This window comes from Condylura cristata, unplaced genomic scaffold, assembly GCF_000260355.1.
Source record: "Condylura cristata isolate star-nosed mole 26May11 unplaced genomic scaffold, ConCri1.0 scaffold00007, whole genome shotgun sequence".
Classification (NCBI taxonomy): Eukaryota; Metazoa; Chordata; class Mammalia; order Eulipotyphla; family Talpidae; genus Condylura; species Condylura cristata.
This window is the reverse complement of record NW_004567108.1, coordinates 2,543,246-2,561,437: the sequence shown is the minus strand read 5'-3', so window position 1 is coordinate 2,561,437 and position 18,192 is coordinate 2,543,246.

Below are 18,192 nucleotides of genomic sequence, written 5' to 3'. Positions count from 1 at the left end.
GGAGCAGGCAGGTTTGGGGGCTCAGGGGTACCCCTCTCTCCCCGCTCTGTAACAGCTCCAGAGAAACTGAATATGGAGGTTCACTCCCCAACTCCGGTGTCTGCCACCAGAGAACAAGAGCTCACCTTCCCCAAGCAGCCAAAACCTCTTCTCACTTGGCTCAGTCCTGGGGCACACAGTTCAAGACCCCCAGACCCAGTCTTGGATGTTGCATGGCTTAACAGGGATTCTTAGAGAGAGACACTCGCTGAAGGACGTGAGACAGCCCGGGTAAAGAAATCGAGAGCCTGTAGGATGAGTGGCCCTAAGTGCTGTTTGAAGAGCTGGACGACATCATGGCCAAAGAGGCTGCCCAAACCGTTTGACCCTTCACCCTGACCTTGAGGTACAGCACTAAAGAAACAGTGCTGGACCCTGACTAGTGGCGAGCTCATAATTTCCTCAAATGAGGGGTTTGAGAGCCAGCATTCGAAGTTGAGGTGTAACCTGTCTGCGCGTGCCTGGCGATAGCCCAGCCCTGGAGCTGAGACTGCTCTCTCTACCCCCCTGTGGACCTGCTCTTTTTTTTTTCTTAAGATTGATTTATTTATGCATACAGAACTGGGGTACAGGCCAGAGGTGCAGGGACGGTGAGAGGATTCCCCAGAGACAGAGTGGGGAGCAGGACAGGCAGACTGCTGAAGCACACTGGTGAGGGGAGCAGTGGCCAGGTCAGGAGTGGTCTGCTGCACCATGTGGGTCAGCTCTGGGCATCGAACTCGCACTGAAGTGGCTGCGGCTCGCTTGCAGTGCTGTGTTTTAATGTGCTGCACCACCAGGGAGGGCCGGACAACCTTTCTTAAGCCACACCAGTGTCCAGCCGGAGCTGCTACACCCGATTATCTTATTCCGTTAAGTCAGATGCAGGAGTAGGTGCTTCACTGAGTGCTCAGGCAAGAGAGCGCTCACCCCCAAACCAAATGTTCCCCAACTACTGTCCAAGGGCAGAGTTGGGGGAGGGCCATCCCAGCACAGCCAAGGTCGCTGTGTCCTCCGCTGCAACACCAAGCAAGTCGATACCTCCTGGACTCGGGCTGTGCTCAGGCTGGGCCCCCGGGAAGAAGCAGGGCAGCAGCGGGAGCAGACGCCGCCGCGCCAGGACTGGAGTCTGCCCTCAGCAGTCGGCACCAGCGCTGGAAGTGTAAATAAAGTGGAAACGAGGCTTCATCTGGCTTTCTGGAACTCTGCCAACCCAAAGGGAACACGGAGTGACACGTGCCCCTGCGTCTCCTCTCCGGCAGGCTGCCCTTCCAAAGCAAAGCGTGATTTAGGAGCTGGGAGAGCGACAGGCAAGCGGAGGACTGGGCTACTACACCGGGGGGTTCCTGGGTACCTTTGACCCGCTAAAGTACCCCAGGGAAGCAAGCCACTGTGTGGCCCACAAGGCCGCGGTCGTTGGACCCTCCCCTAGGGGCTGTCTCGCCCAGCAGGCAGCTGCAAAATGCCCGACCAAACAAACCCCACAGGTGCCAGGTAGGTGCCCCTACAAGAGCCAAGGGATCCCTCACTGAGCGAAAACAACTAACTCGCTGCGCTGTCGGGGAGAAAGGATGCCCCGAAGGACCCCCACAAACACGGGTTCTAGGGGCTCCATCCCCACTCCAGACCAAAGATATCCAAGACACCAAGAACTACAAATCCCATCACATTGTCACCATGAAGGAGGATGAGGACGCTGAGACCTGAGGTGGAATTAGGCAGACAGGTCTGCTAGAACGAGACAAGTGCGCTGTGCTGAGGTCTCCCGACTCTTAGTTCCGGCTCCCAGTGTGCCGCTGGGATCCAGCTCAGCAGAACCTGCAGGACACATTCACACACTTATCTCCCCCCTCTGCCCTCTCTCTCTTTTAAGATTTATTTATGTATGCATTCAAGATCATACAGATGATGAGAAGGTTCACCAGAGACAGGTTGGGGAGCAGAACAAGCAGACTGACTGAGACACACCGCTGAGGGGAGCAGCGGGGAGACAGGAGGGGTCTGCCGCGCCCTGTGGGTCACTCCCTGGCCGGGGATGGAACCTGTGCTGCACTGGTTGGGAGAGCTTCACAGCACCTGCTCTAACCTCTGTGCCCCGGGGGAGAGTCCTACCTCCCATTCCTTCTCCCTGAATTACTCACTGCTCCATTTCCCCTCACCTTTACCCACCTTTCTGTGTGTGCCTGTAGTTGAGTCTTACAAGTCCCTTTAAAGCGCAGGAGAGGCCCAGCCAGGTGCCCGCCTCATGGGGGCTGCCCTGTAGCAAGGGCACCTTTCACCTCCCAGGCTCCTTAAGCCCAGGAATTCCTGGAAGCTATGTTGGACTTCCTGGGCTATATCAGATCACGCCAGGCTGGCAATAAACCCCATCTCTAAGGGCAATGCCAGGCTGCCTGATGCGAGCTCACGGGCTCAGGACCAGATGTCTCAAGACCTCGGGGCCAGTCAGAATGCGTTCACAGGCGAGGACCGCGAACTGCTGGATGTTCCTGCCTCTGGAAGGTGAGTGCAGTAGGCCAGATGGCGCCCTCCCTCAAAGCCATGTCCTTGCCTTAATATCTAGAGGTCGTGGGTGTTGCCTTACTTGGAAAAACAGTCTTTACAGATGTCATTAAGTTAGGGATCTTGAGATGAGATCACCCACCCAGATTTTCCAGGAGAACCATAAGTCTCGCGATAGGTGTCCTTATGAGAGACTGGCGGGCTGCGGATTTGAGACACACAGAGCCATTTCTAGGAAGCAGAGCAGCCCAGGGACAGCAGGAGTCACTGGACACTGGATCCTCTTCAGAAACATCTCTGCAGGAAATGTGTCCCTGCCCACACCTCGGATTTCAGACCTCTCATCCCCAGACCACGAGGCAATACCTTCCTGTTGTTTTAAGCCACCAGGTGGGAGTTCAGTGCCCCAGGAAACTCCTACAGCGATTAGGGACTCTCCATGTGCCCACAAGCTTCATTGCAACATGGACTTGTTAACAGGGTGCAGGGGCTGGAGCTGAGGTCACAGGCAACCTCAGGGACAGCTTCCTGGGCCCCAAAGGAGCAGCTTGCCAACCATGAGCCTCTGATATTTGCATTACTGACCTAAAATTGGATGTTGTCCTAGTATGAAGCACTTCCTTAGAGAGTTGACCTTAGAGGCAAGTGACCAGAAGCACTTGGAAAGGTCATCTGGCAGCCTTTGCTCCTTTACTTATGGGAGTCATTCAACTGTGAAGCTGAATTGCTTGTGCTGTCTTCCTGTGTCATTAGACACTTAGGAAGCGCTTCTGTGGGACAGACTGTGTAGACCTGGAAGGTCAGCAGGCCACGCTGTGCTAAGACAGGACTCCCATCCTCAAAGGAGGTCACCACCAAACCAGGAAATACCTCCCAGGGTAACTGGGAAAGAATCTCTCTTAAGAGTTCATTGGGTGGCCCATGGCTACCATTGTGAATGCTTAGATGTAATTTAAAGTCTAGCTGAAAGGTTGACACTTTTAAAAATATATATTTATTTATTTATACGTATAAGAACTGGGGTACAGGCCAGAGGTACAAGGGTTGAGAAGGTTCCCCAGAGACAGAGTGGGGAGCAGAACAGGCAGGTCCACTGTAATCCATTGGAACCCACTGCTGAGGGGAACAGTGGGGAGACAGGAGATGTCTGCTGCGCCCTGTGGGTCACTCCTTGGCTGGGAATCGAACTCATGCCGCAGTGGCAGCGATGGCTTGGTAGCCTGCCTCTAACCCCTGCACCCCCAGGGAAACCCAGTCTTGACACTTCTTCCACTTAAGTCTTCTTTTAGGCCACATATGAAGACAAAGTGTGGCTCTGTAAGGGTCTTCAGACCCCCTTCTGGCAACCTTCTCCACCTTTTTTCTTTTCAGAGAATGGGTCCTCCTTCCCCTCAAACCACAATTCTGGCACCAGGGTAGCTGAACCAAATGCAAAACAATGGTCTCAAGACCCATAGTTCTTCCACTGCCAGCCCCCTTAGCCCCTCGCCACTCTTCACCCCGCTGAGTCTGGGTTTTTGTACTTCAGTTTATGGTTATGAGACTAATAAATAATAATCATCCCTCTGTAGAGGGGGCAGATTTATCCCAGAAGTCAGCGTTGAGGGATCGAGGAAGAAGAGCTGGTGGGAAGGGGGGGCCTCCCTTCTGGTGGGGTCTGGCTCCGATGGTGGGGACAGGCAGTGATCCCTTGGGAGAGGAGGAGTTACATGTGAAACATGTTCCTTGCAGAAACAATTTGCTTTCACTGGCAGGTGTCCGTTTCCTGACCGGGTAACTCCCACGGGTTAAGTGCATCCTCTCTGGCAGGCGCAGGGTGCACAGGAGAAAGCCAGGTGAGGAGATCAAGGATTTGGACCAGAAGGAACTGCTTATCTAGCTGCCTGTCTGCAGGTGGCTCGTGGGAAGTGTGGAGGCAGGTTCTAGTACAACAAAAACTGGGGCAAGACCAGCTCAGGGTCCCTCCCCAGCTGGGCCTCGTCCTACTAACCTCTGCCTCCACAATCCTCCCCTGGGCGCGAAACTTGGTTTTCTTTTTATTTATTTACTTACACATTTATTTTTCATTTATTTATGCATACACAAACTGGGCTGTAGGCCAGAGGTATTGGGTGGGGGGAGTTGTGTGTGAGAGGATCCACCAGAACAGGCAGATGGATGCAGTACACTGCTGAGGGGAACAGCGGGGAGACAGGAGGGGTCTGCTGCGCCCTGGGGGTCACTCCCTGGTTGGGGGGGGGGTGTCAAACTCAGGCGGCAGTGGTAATAACTTGGCAGCATGAGACTTTAACCCCTGTGCCATCCAAGAGGCCCTAAACTTGCTTTTTTTGTTTGTTTTTAACTTGCTTTTCTTTCACAGTGATGTCAACCTGGTATTGACACTGAGGGAGGAAAGAATGCAGGAGAGGCGTCACAAGACTGAGTCACACAAAGGGATGGGTGAAAGGGTAAAGGGGGCAAACGCCGCAGCTGACACAGCCAGAATATCGGGCACCAAAGCCTGGATGCCTGGCGCCCAGGTGAAGACAAGGACGTGGAGGTGGAGATGCAGCTCACCAGGGACTCTCTGACCTCTCAGACTCTATTCAAAGCCAACAAACCCCGGGCTCGTGAGGAGTGGGCCCCTCCCAGGGAGCAGCTCTCTATCTGTATCTGGGCAGTCTCTGCACCAGCCCGGGGCAGCCGCCCCACTGCCCAGCTGTGCCTGTGTGGGTGCTTCTTCCCACCGCTCTCTCCCTCTGCAGGGCAGCAGCCGCCTGCCTGCCCGTGCCGGATCCTCTTTGTACTGACCGCCCTCCGGGGAGGCCTCTTGCTAAGACTGCCTGCTGCCACCACGCAGGCCTCTTTCCCGGCAAGCCTGTCCCTCGCGGGGCAGCTCTTCCTGCCCACTTGCACCTAACCAAGTGTCCTCCACTCTCCGTCTCTTTCTAATAAACTTCTGCTTAAAAATAACTGAGTCTCTGGTGAAGAATCTCGCCATGGGCCACTGAAAGGGGAGCTCTGGGGAAACCTTTCCCAGAGTGAACCCGAGAACCCCGAACTCAAAAGACAACGTCAACACTGACCATAACAGTATTTTGAATGTACAATTTTGACCACTTGCATGCAAGCTCTAAAATCATCACAGCAGACACGGATGGGGCACCGGGCCCCCGGGCCCTGTCCAGCCGTCAGGAGCTCATCAGACTCTGATGAGTTGTGAGCTCAAAGGACACCCAGGCTGTGAGTTACGCAGGTTCCACATCTGTGAAGCGACCCACTTGGCATCTGGCTCCGGGTAGGTGCTAGCAAGGTCCCAGGCTCCCGGAGACTCTGTGGGTCCCCTCAGAGGCACCCTGCGCCCTTGAGCCTGGGTTCTGGTGGGTTCCAACCTTCCTCCCTGCCTTCCTCCCCCCCCCCCATGCTCACACCCACGCTGTGCTCCAGCTCAGGCGCCTCACCCCGAGGGGCACGCAGTTGAGGGCTAGCAGGTGGACGCTGAGAGATGGGCCCAGAGCGAGGCCGGCCACGCAGATGGTGGAGCCCCGGCCATTAGCCGCAGCCACCAGTCCAGAAAGTCAAACTGTGACCTCAGCGGCCCTGGGCGCACCTCCCATCAGGGCACCCCCAAACCCTCCCTTTCCACGGTGAGATTTCCCGCTTCTCTGCCTGCCTGTGTCTGCCAGAGGGAGTTGGCCTCTGGCTCCACGCACGTAGGGGTTCTGAATACAGCCCCCCACTGTCGCTTGGGTGGTCTTTGCTCCCCCATGTTTCATTTTAACTAGTTCTGAGAGCTGACGCCGGCCTGTGGACTCCTGCCCTTCAGGTGACCTTCACGGAGTTTCTCAGTTGGCCTCAAATCCCTGGTCTGTCCCATTTCTGCCTGAATGACCCTGCCCAGAAGCATCTGCCTGTCCCTGCCCTGACTCATCAATTTCCTAATCGGGCCTCTCATTTCAAGGCACGTGAGCCCTCCCGCTCCCACAGAGACACCCACAGCGCCGCAGTGTAGCCCCCCAGCTCCCCTCACTGGGAGGCAGTTGCCATAGTGATAGATGCGGCAGCCTGGAAGGCGAGAACGGGCTCCGGCAGCCAGGCCCGCCAGGGAGGGGCGACTCGCGGTCTGAGCCGCTCACCCCCGCCCCCCTCCTCCAGCCCCATCCCCCCACTGGGCAACCCGAGCAAAGTGGGGCTGGAGGTGGGGGTTGTCCTGCAGGTCAGCCTGCCTGAGCACATCCCCCACTTCGGCTGTCTGTGATTGGCGTCACTTGGCGGTTCGGCTCTGACGGTGTCGCTTAGCAACGAAATAACAAACAACGTAAATAGAATGCTCATTGAAGCTGCGGGAAGGTCTTGTTTACAAGGAGCAACCTCCAGGCAGTGCTAAGGTGGGGCCGTGGGCGGGCTAAACCTTTTCAAACAGACGATTAGCAAATCCGTAGAAAGTGCACGAGGCTTTGGCTGTTATCAGCACCCAGATCGCGATACGGAGTACAGCGGGCCACGGAGAATTCCCTCCTGACCTTCCCAAGCAGCAATACCCGCTCCCCAGGGACACGGATGTGGGCTGTGACTCACTGCTGGCCATTGGTTCTGTCTTGTAGTTTCACATGAATGTCGTCAGTCTGGGCCCCTTTGATTGATTTCCTTCTTTGTGGGCCCCTGGTGCTGGGTGTGAGTAGCTGGAGGAGGGAGAGGAGGGGCGATGCAGGAACACCTCGTCCAGCCACCCCCTGCAAAGACTGTCACAACGCTGAACTTCAACCTCCTGGCCGCTCCACTTCACCTTGCCCTTGCACTGTCTGTGTGGCTGTCCATCTGAGGCCAGCCCAGCCTCTGCGGCCACTGGCCCACCTCTGCCACTGAGTGACACCGTGGGCACTCCTGCCCAGTTGTCCCCAACTCACTTCTTCCCAGTGGCCCGTGCACCCTGCACCCCTTTTTTCTCAGCTTGGGAGTTAGGGCCTCCAAGAGCCTTCGCCCCAGACACTTCATGGTATTTGATTGTCAGGTGATAGAATTGCATCTCCTCCAGGTACCTCCCTCCTGGCTGTCCAGCTCACTGACCAGCTCTTTTTTTTATTTTTAAAATGTATTTAGTTATGCATAAAATAACTGGGGTACAGGCCAGAGGTTCAGGGTGGGGGGATGAGAAGACTTACCAGAGACAGAGTGGGCAGCAGCACAGGCAGATGGATGAAGCACACTGAGGGGAGCAGCGGGGGGACAGGAGAGGTCAGATGGGTCAGCTCCCTGCCGGATCGGACTCACAGTGCGCTGGCTGAGTGTCTGCCCATAGCTTCAGTGTGCTGTGCCCGGGAGGCTCTGACCTGCTTCTATAACTGCAAATTGCTTGCTTTGAAATAATTTTAGATTCCAGAAACGTACAAAGTCTCACATATACATTCCCGAAACGGTCATTTTTGCCACATTTGCTTTACCAGTCTTTGTCTCCGTACATGAGTCATTTTTATGTTTATCTTCCTAAACTGAGAGTAGATTGTAGATTGATGCCTCTTGGTCCCTAGATAATCTACTTCACTGAGTTTTTCTTTTTTAAAAAGGGGGTTTCCAGGGTGCCCCTGGTGGCACAAAGGATTAAGTCTCAGCACTGTGACCCTTTCTATAGCCACAGCAAAGAGTTCTGCGACATGAGCTGGATCCCCGGGCAGGGGGTACCCACAGGGCGAGGCTGACCTCTCCTGTCTCCCCATTGCTCCCCTCAGCAGTGGATTTCAGTAGAGCTGCCTGTTGCAGGGAGATAGGAGGGGCCTTGTGGGTCACTGTGTGCTGCAGTGGCTGCAGACAGCTTCCTGGTGCTGAGACTTAACCCCTTGCACACCAGGGAGGCCCCTGACTCCAAGGTCCTTTCAAATTCCATCTGTCTTCAACATCAGTTGATACCCCAAAGAAAAGTTGCCTCCCTCATTTTATTTTCATTATATATTATACTAGCAGCATACACCTGCCTCCTTGCCCCCCCATCTCACCTTTGTTATGGTTCTAATAAAGTAAGAGTAGTTATAATTCAGTGCTATTACTGTGTTTAGTGAAACTGCTCCAGATTCATCTGGGATTTAAGTTCATTGTCTTTTGTCCTTTTGATAAGCTTACACCACTCTTGAAGGACGTCCTCACTGTCTAGCTGGGTCCACCTTGTACCTGGACATTGTAAACCTGGAATTTACTGTTGCCCCGGGGTGCCTGCCGGGGCTCCCTGCAGGGAGCGAGGTATTGGGAAGGCCACATCTGGGAAGGGGGTGGGCCCGGCATAATAGTCCGGCTCTGCTGGACATGCTTGCGTGGGCTCTGGGCCACCTCACGGTGCTGTGTGGCTTCTCACAGGCTACCTGTCACCTGCCTCGCCCACCCCCTAGGCACAAACACCGCGTTCAGCCGGGAGCGGGACTGCTGGTGAGGTCGGAGTCTTGGATTCAGTTCCAACTGCCGCCACCACACCTGATGAGAAGCTCAGTGATTTTCTCCCGGTGCGGAGAGAAGACTGGGCAGGTTGCTGGGCGGTGGTGACGGCGCTGGGGTGCGGGTGGGGGCTCCTCCGGGGCTCTCAGTGAGGATCCACTTTGTGCGTTTTCATCTGCAGAGCTGGTCTGCTTGGCACTGGGGCTCCTTTCCACATCTTCAATTCAGCAGCGGCATCGCTGGGCCCCTGCTCGACTCCCCCTTTGTCCCCTCTTCGAGACCCGTGATGCTGACCTGGATGCCTACCCAGACCATCCAGGACAACCTCAAGATCCTTAATGTGGTCATCTTGTAACTGCCCCCCCAAATCCCATCTGCTGTCACAACCTGCTGGGCCTCAGCTGCTCCCCAAACAGGAGCTTGGGGTTGGGGGGGGGGCAGAGGAAGAGGCAGGCCCTGCTGGTGAGCAGTGGAGAAGGGGACTTACAAGTCTTAGCCTTGGGCAAAGCAGATTTCTGCAGGGCTGCCCACCAAGGTGAAGTTTTATAGAGAAGCGAAGTGTGTTCTGTCAAATACTAGGCTCAGGCAACTGGACAACACACCCTGCTGGACACAGTCCCCGAAGGCTGGGCCTGGAGCATCTTCCCCTTCTGCAAGTTCCCAGGGGAGGGAGGAGAAACCCCCAGAGGTCCAGCTGGAGACTACCCCACTGCTTTCCCACAACCCACGTGGTGTGCACGCCTGGGGGAGTAGCATTGAAGGTTCCCAGCACAGGAGGGAGGGCCAGTGTTCTATCTAATGTATTCTGCATGTTGTCAAGTGACCGGAAGTTATCCTGCAAATAAAATAGCAGTTGTCTGAACCTCTTTACCCTACCAAGGCCCCTCCCCTGCACACAGCCACCAGCTTCTGAAGCCCCCTCCCTTGAGGCCCACCACCGGGGAGTAAGGGGGAAGGGCTCTGTGGGGTGTGGAGGCTTCTCCCTCCCTGGTGGCCACGCGGGCAGGCGGTCCCTTTGGAGGTCAACCTCCCACCCCCTTGGGGCGCCAGGCATGTGCTTTCCAGCGCACCTGCGGGCTGTAGCTGGCTGCAGACCACGTCTAGGGGCGGCCCCCTCTGAAACCCGCCGGCTTCTTCTCAGCCGTCCAGCTCTGTCCCTGCGGGGGAGGCAGCTGGGCCCGCGGGGTTCCGTGATCCCGGCCCCACTCCCCTCCCACATCCCCCTCCCCAACTTTGCCCTTTGCCTGGGCCTCGGGACCTCCGGAGGAATCCCTGCTGCTCCCCTGCTGCTGGGAGACACTCTTACTTGCTGTCTCCCTAAGACAGTGCTGCCCTTTCCGCCCCCCGCCCCCCCACCCTGTGTGGGCTGGGGCCTCGACTCCCAGCCAGGTGTCCTCCCCCAGCCCGGCGGATTCCGCTGACTCTGCGCTGCCAGAGCCTTAGCGCACCTGGTCTTTCCCCGCTCTCCGGCTGTCCCGCGATGCCGGTGAGGACCCCAGCCCTCTCCACGCCGGGTCGGCAGCGACCTCCCGAGAGGCCAGATCCTGGCCACTGGCTCATGCGGCCTCCGCAAAGTCTGCTCTGGGTTGGGGGTCAGTGATGCATGGTTTAGGGGTTTGGGGAGGCCAAAGTGCACCTGGAGCCAGCCTCACAGGTGCGGCAGTGTCGCTATTATCCTACCCTGGGGTGGGGCGGGGCTGCGGCCACGAGGCCCCTCCTGGACGTATGGGGGGGTACCGCCAGCCCCGGAGGGCCGAGTCAGCCCCCTACGACATGCCTCAGCTCCTCACGCTCCCTGGGGTGGGGGTGGGGGGCAGCCAAGGACGGTGCCCAGCACCGGGCCCAGCAGAGGGAAGGAGAGCAAAGGGAAGCTGGAGACTCGGGACAAGTGGAGGATCAAAGGCCAGAAGCTGTTTCTAAGGCTTTCTTGCTTCCTACGCCAGTGATGTGGGGTGGGGCCAGTGGGGAAACGGGGTCAACTGTGTGTTGGTGGGCATGAGGCCTGGAGGTCAGCGCGCAGGGCAGGCAGGCTCAGGCTGTAATGTGGAGGTGCATGGCTCCAGCCCGGGACTTCGTGGAGTTTAAAGCAGTAAGAGAACAGAAATGGCGGCTACCCCCGCTCTGGAGGGACGGGGTCTCCCGGGCGCTCTCCAAGGGCCACGATTGCCAACTCTGTGGAGGGCTCACCCCACCACCCCTTAGTGTGCAGGCTGGGGCTTCCCCGTCTCCAGGGCTCTCGCCGCGTGGCCTGGGAAGCACTTTCCATCTCCGGCGCGGGACTGTCCTGGACACTCGTGGCTGTGGAAGCGCGGAGCGGAGGGGCCGCTGTCAAGGGGCACCTGCTTGTGGCTGGCTGCGGAGCTGCTCCGCCTTTTCCCCAAATACTCTCCACTGTCTGGAGAGAGGCTCCCTCATTCGGCTTGATCCCCGCAGGGGTGTCGCTGGCTTATAGGGTACTCTAACCTCCATCAAAGGCTTAAGTTTAGGTTTTGGGGCAAGAGGGGGGAGAGGTCGGTTCCTAAAGCTGTGGAGAGGAGCCAGATAGCACAGAGGTTGTGCCTCGTGCTGATGGGGAATCCCGCGCAGGAAGTCTACCGCAAGGACAGCTAGAGAGGACCTTCTCCTCTATGGAGAGGGATCAGTCAGCACTCAGGAAACAGACATTCCAACCCCCCCCCCCAACACACACCACCAAGCTTCTGCTCCTCCCAGCTTCCACTTAGGACAGAAATCCGCAGGAACTCCCAGCAGTGGCCTTTGGGGTGGGAGTTGTGGGGAAGAGCACAGCTGAAATAATATTTGCCTCCACCTCCCAGAGACTGGAGCCTGGAGGGGCAGCATAGGTTAAAGGGCAGACGTGTGAACTGGGTGCCCTTGGCAGTGGTGAAACGAGCCGGCCAGGAGTGGGGAACACAGTCCCTGCTGGGTAAAATGAGACTTCAGTGTCACATGAAGGACTTTGAACTTGAACTTGAGGGTCCTGGGAGCCATCTTGGGACTTTGGAGAGGGTGGTTGTCCTGTGTCCTGGAGCACGGCCTCAGAGGGGAGGGGGCTGGAGGCCTGGGCTTGGGGACTTCCTGCTGGAAGGTGGATGGAGTGGAGACCCCGAGTGAGGGCGGGAGGAAGGCCAAGGCCCCAGAGCGCCTTGACTGGATATCAGCAAAGGTGGGAGGCAGTGAGGGACAGGGGGTGGGGGGGGGGAGTGGAGAGGGCACCTTGAAAGGTAAGTGGTTACATCTCATTTTTCCAGACAGAAAGGATTGTCTGTGTCATTCACAGCTCTCGGGCAGGCATGGCTTCTTCACCCACCGGCACGGCACCTTGGGGTCCACTGAGTCCCACTGAGTCGCTGAGATGGGAACTCAGAATTTTTAGGGAGGCTTGCAGATTCCTTTGGTTTGGGACAAAACTTCCACTATCCATGGCCCCTCTGTGGCACGCACCCAAACCCATGACCTGCTACACATTGGCAAGTCTCCCAAGACTTCTGGCCAGCAGGAGTAAGCAGGATCCCTCGGGATGAGCAGGAGCGTGGAAAGAGAAGCTGGTTTGCAGAAACCATCCTTTCTCTCCCTTCTCCTTTCTCTGTGTCTGTGGATTCGTCCCCTTCTGCCTTGTCTGTGAGACCCCAAGCTCTGCAGGTGGCATTCCCAGCGTGGTGCCACTGACCCACGTGTGCTCCGCTTCCCCCACTTACAGGCTGGGGTGGGGGGTGCAGAAAATGCCCCACTAAAGGGAAAGGGCTGCTTGAGGAAGGTGGGAGGTGGCAAATATGAACTGCTGGACGAGCTGGGAAGTCAGGTCTTTGACCTCGATTTTTATTTACCTTTTTCTTTTCCCTATCCATCCCGTTAATTGGGGTGCGGGGTGCTGCTAGTTCAAAGCCTTTGACGTGAGGTCAGAGCCTGATGACTACTGGGGGCAGGTGTGTGGGCAGGATCCTGACCTTGATTTTCTGCATTCCTCCCAGGGAACCGTGGCTGGCGAGAGCCCAGACTACAGAGGTGGTCGGATGTCAGGATGTCAGGGCGGCCCTGGTCTCCACCCAAGCTTGGCTCCTTCCCCGCTCCTCGGCAGAGTGTGAGCTCGGCTCCAGCGGAGGGGGCAGCCCGCTGAGCCCAGAGCCTCCTCCGGGTCTCCCTCCCTCAGTGCCTGCCCTCCAGGGATCCCAGCGCTCCTGCTCTGGCTCGGGTGTGCTTGCTTGTGTTCAAGTGTGCCCACCTTCCTCCTGGGAACAGAGCCATTCACGTTTCTACAACATTGTGAAAGGTTTAGACCTCAGGAGCCCTAACAGCCGGCATACGATTAGGTAATAGTGCATTTCAAATAGCTAATGGGTTCTGTGGGACTTTTCTCTCAGTTAGTGGTTAAAATCCCCATAAAACCACAGGGTCGGATTTCGCTGACTCATCTATAAGTGGATTGTGATGGTTTTCAAATAAAGATGACTACATCTAACCTCGGGTGAGTTCGACCTTCTGAGCCAAAATATATCTTGAGCCTAATTTCATCCAGCTGACAGTTTCAGAGTCCAGAGCTAATCTAATTAGAGGTCATAGGCGCTTTGAATGTCGTTAACAATAGCGTGGAGCGTTGTCACGGCCCCCTGCCCCCCATGAATGCTGGTGCGGCCGCTCATCCCCTTGCCATGGGATTCGGTGGCTTTTGCCTAAACCCAGATGTAGTTCTCCACCCTTAGCTCTGGGCGCCCCGGGGACCTGCTTTGCACGCTAGTATGCAGCGGACGTGACCCTGTGCCCCTCTGACAGGCCTTCAGAGATGCTCCAGTGTCATTTTCAATGTCAGAACCCCCTGGGCACCCAGCGAAAGCGGGGTCCGGCTGACAGCTACACCAGCCCTGAGACCTGAGAATGAGGCTGTCTTAGACATTCCAGGCCTAGGAGCTCTGCGGACTGTCAGCCCTCAGGGAGCTGCAGAAACCTGAAAGAAGACATATGTAATTAGGGACATAGATGCACAAGTGATTTCATATAGAGAGAATCTTGAATATATTCTCTTTCTCTGTGCGGCTCTCTGTGTTGCGTTTAATATGTATTATTGCTGAAGTCACTGAACTTTAGGAGCTGCTGTTATGCAGCAAGAGATAACTAATCCAGACAGCGTTTTATATGGTAACAGGACGGAGTTCTTTTCATAAACATAGATCTCATCTTTACAAACAAGTGAGGTATTTTTCCACTTTCTAGAACAGTGAGGTAAGATTTCCACTTGTGAAATAAGAAAGTTTGTTCAAGCAAGTCTGTGGATTTTGATTTGAATGCCAAATATAATAATGTTTGCCCACTTTTAAAAATGAGTTATATTATTTCACTACAAGCTAGTTTGGGAGAAAGAAAGAGAGATTGCTGAGGTGTGTTTGCTTCTCATTTTGCCACATACCGGTCTTTGTTCCTTGTTTTTTTAAGATTTGCTTATTTATGCATATAAGTACTGGGGTACAGGCAGGAGGTACAGGGTGAGAGGATTCACCAGTGACAGAGTGGGGAGCAGAAAGGTGAGCCCACTGAAATCCACTGCCGAGGGGAGCAGCGGGGAGCCAGGAGGGGTCTGCTGGCCCTGTGGGTCCCTTCCTGGCAGGGGATCGAACTCGTGCTGCAGTGGCTGGGGGTTGTTTCATAATGCTGAGACTTAATCCCTCAAGACACAAGGGAGGTCCTCTGTGTCACATTAATTAAGGTGTGTGCATTGTTTTAGGCATAATGCTATTGCACACCTGAGAAATTACAGTATAGTGCAGATAGAACTTTTGTATGTACTGAGAAACCAAAATAGCGATCATTTATTGGATTAAGAATCTCCTAGAAAGTGGCTACTTTCATTTCTCCCCAGCCTGTCTTCCCCAGCAAGGCCTGCTTAGTACACAGACTCCCTCAGCTGGCTGCCCACACCACGGTCGGGGTGGTGGAGTCAGCCACGTGCCCCGAAAATGGAAACAGATGACCTGGAATAAGCTCTCCCTCAGGTATTACTTTGAGATGTTTTGAAACACGCCAGCACGTTTTCTGGTTTGGTTCCAACATTTCTTTAGAGGAGCAGTTTCCTGGAATCAGTCTCTGGCCCTCGCCTTCAAGGTCAGTGTCAATCACTGGCTCCCAGAGTCAGCAGTCTGATTCAACTTTGCCTCTGCCGGTTTGTTAATTCAGCTTGGGTGGTTCAGCCCTGGAATTCACTTCTTCATTTCATCATGAAAAATAAAACAACGTGCCAGGGAGGGCCAGCAGGGACGGGGAGTCAGAGCCCTACATCCGCAAGGCGCCCCCAAAGCCCCAGTGCTTATGCACACTCAGTGTCTCTAAGAATGTCACTTGGCATTTTTTGAAAAACCTGGTTTAAATATCAGCTTGGGTGATGCATTTTCCGGAGGAGTGTGGAATTAAAAATGGTAAAGCTGAAAAGCTGCCAGCCTGGTGTGGCAACGAGCTTGTGCAAGGGCAAGGGCCATCCATGTGTGATAAAGGGCAGGCATGTAGGCTTGTGCCTGCCCGCCATGGCCCAAAGGCACCTCCCAGAATCCCCTCTGCCTGCCTGATTCCAGGCACATCGTGACCTGGGGGGTCACTCCCTGAGGACTGGCTCCTTCTCTCCCAGCAGGCCTCTCCTCTTTAGCCTAGAAAAGGAAATGGCAGCAGGGAGGCTGGCCCAGCTCAAGTGCCAGGCGGACCTGCAGCCGCTCCAAGTTCAAGGGGGTCTGAGCACTGGCCCAGTCTCAGCGCCCTCTGGGGAGCTCTATAGGATGTACCCTCCGCCCCCGGGCCACCTGCAGGTTCGCCTCAGGAGGGCGGAGCCCAGGACATTTGACTGTCACCGGTGGCTTCAGTGACGGCCAGGTGGGTGTGGCGGTCACTGTGAGGCTGCCCATGGCCCAGGCTGGCTCCTCAAGCCAGGAGAATCAATGTCCTGCCGGGCAGGCAAGTTGTTAGGGTCCAGCTGGACCCCCTGAGTCGGGGGCTCTGGAATTGGGGCCAGTACTCTGTGGTTTAACTGGCCCCCCAGGAAAGGTCCCGCTGAACTGTGCATGGTTTGAGTGTGCCTGGACCAAGCTGGAGGCTGGGCAGGCCCGAGGCTGGAGCGGCCCACGCAGAGTGGGGACACACCTACGTGCTTAGACCGGGTGCAGACTCACAGCAACCTACTGCCTCACCTGCAAGCGAGAGAAAACGCTGGGTCAGCAGCAAGCTGCCGTGGTTTCTTAAGGTTTTATTTATTTTTGTACAGAGGTGGGTGAAGGCCAGAGGTGCAGGTGGGGGGTGTGAGAGGACCCACCAGAGACAGAGTGGGGAGCAGAACAGGCGATCTACTGAGACACACTGCTGAGGGGGCAGCGGCGGGTCAGGAGGGGTCTGCCGCGCCCTGGGGGTCCCTCCTTGGCTGGGGGTGATTCATGCCCCAGTGGGCTGGTGGCAGCTTCATAGCGCGGAGACTTAAGCTCTGCGCCACCAGGGAGGCCCTAGCAAGCTGTCATTTTAAAAACATGTTTCGTTTAAATGTTGAGGCGACAAAAGACTTTTCCCTAAACACCATGGTGGACCTCCAAGAGCTTGACCGCTTTCCTCCTTGATTGCAGGACTGAGCGAGGGCAGTCTCTTGGAACTGGCTTGACCTTCAGCGCAGGGCCTCGGTGCCTCATGCCCTTGGGCCCCTGCCTGGCCTCCTCCCAGCTGCCCCTGTAGAGTGTGACAGCTGACTTGGGGCGACCTGTGCAAGTCAGGCACCGCTTGTAACCTCTGCCGTCCCTCCTGGCATACTGCTGTGTGAGTCTCTTAAAAAGGACCTCACTGTTCAGCAGCAGATCAAATTAGAGTTCCTATTTCTCTGGGTGGTTTTATTTATTGTTTTCTAATAGAGATGTGAAAATATAGTAGGGTCAGAGTTCCAGGTGAAGAGATACAATTGAGATTCTGCCCCCCCACCCCCCAGGATAAAATCTGCACATTTGTATTCCAAACAAAAGCTTTAAAACTTGATATAAATGCCTCCTGTGTTGCTTTTTGGCATCAGAAATAACATTTATTCAGTAGGAAATGTTTATGCTATACGTTCCCGGAACAGAGAGCCAGCAGAGAACCCCGCCAAGCTGAAGAGGGAGACTGAAATCTGGCCTTATCCCTCATTTTATAGTTAAGGAAACGGAGCCTGAGGGAAACGCAGTGGTTTAATGCCCGAAGGTTCCACAACTTGAGCTCTGGTGTTTTAGGGGAGAATCCTCCCAGCCTCTGTGCTGAGAACCCCCAGTTAGCACATTTGAGAAAAAGAGGCTTTCCCCAGCGAGGTGATCCTTGACCCACTGACCCAGTTTCCAGTAGGAGAGGCCGAAGAAATCCTTCCCTAGGAATGCGGACAAGGGGATGCAGACAAGTCAGCCTTCGGGGGCGAGCCCCAAAGCTGGAGAGGGTCTGCATGAAAGGGAGAGTGGGCAGCCCTCCAACGTCTGGGGAAACCGAGGGAAGGAAGGGCTGCTGGGGAGACTGCAGTCTGGCACAGGGGAGCAGCAGGTTCAGACAACAAGCACCTTTTTCTCACCAGCCTTGCTGCTTCTGGAAGTCCAGCGAAGTGTTACCAGGGCGGACTTGATAAGATGTGGCCAAAAAGCTGAAAATGGCTCTTGAGCAATCAGATTAAGTATCACAAGCCTCACGGTGGGCTCTTTTGATGTGTGATTTACCCTCCGCCTGAATAAAAGATCTGTAACAGGAAGAGGTCATCTTCAATTGGAATTCACACACTGTCCTCTTAGAAGCCTGCAAACCGGGACTGGCTGGGACTCAGGTCCGAAGTTTCGGTTAAATTCCGGGGACGCCAGGAAGCTAATTCCTCCTCCCCTGTTTGGGGACACCTGTCATCACAGTTCTGCTGGTTTTCTTGCTTAACCTTTTACCCGAGCCAACTGATGGGTCATCAGGACCTCAGTCAGATGATCAGAAAAAACATGGAGTGGAGGAGGGGAGGACCAGCGTGGGCTGGTGCGTTTGAAAAATAAAACAAAAAACAAAAAACAAAAACCAGCCCAGTTTTGATTTACAACCAAGAAGTCACCAGCCTTAGGCGCCAGGCATGTAAGTCACCAGCCACAGGCCGCCACCCGCCCTCCAGGCCCTTCTCCCTGCCTCCGCCCTCCGCCCAAGTCCTCCCTCTCCCTCCTCCTTTCTCACCTCCTCGGCCCTCCAGGCCGCTCCCGCCCTCCAGGCCCCTCTGCTCCCCGCCCTGCCGCCGGGAGGCCGGAATCGGCCGCGGGGAGCCCTCGGCGGGCACCG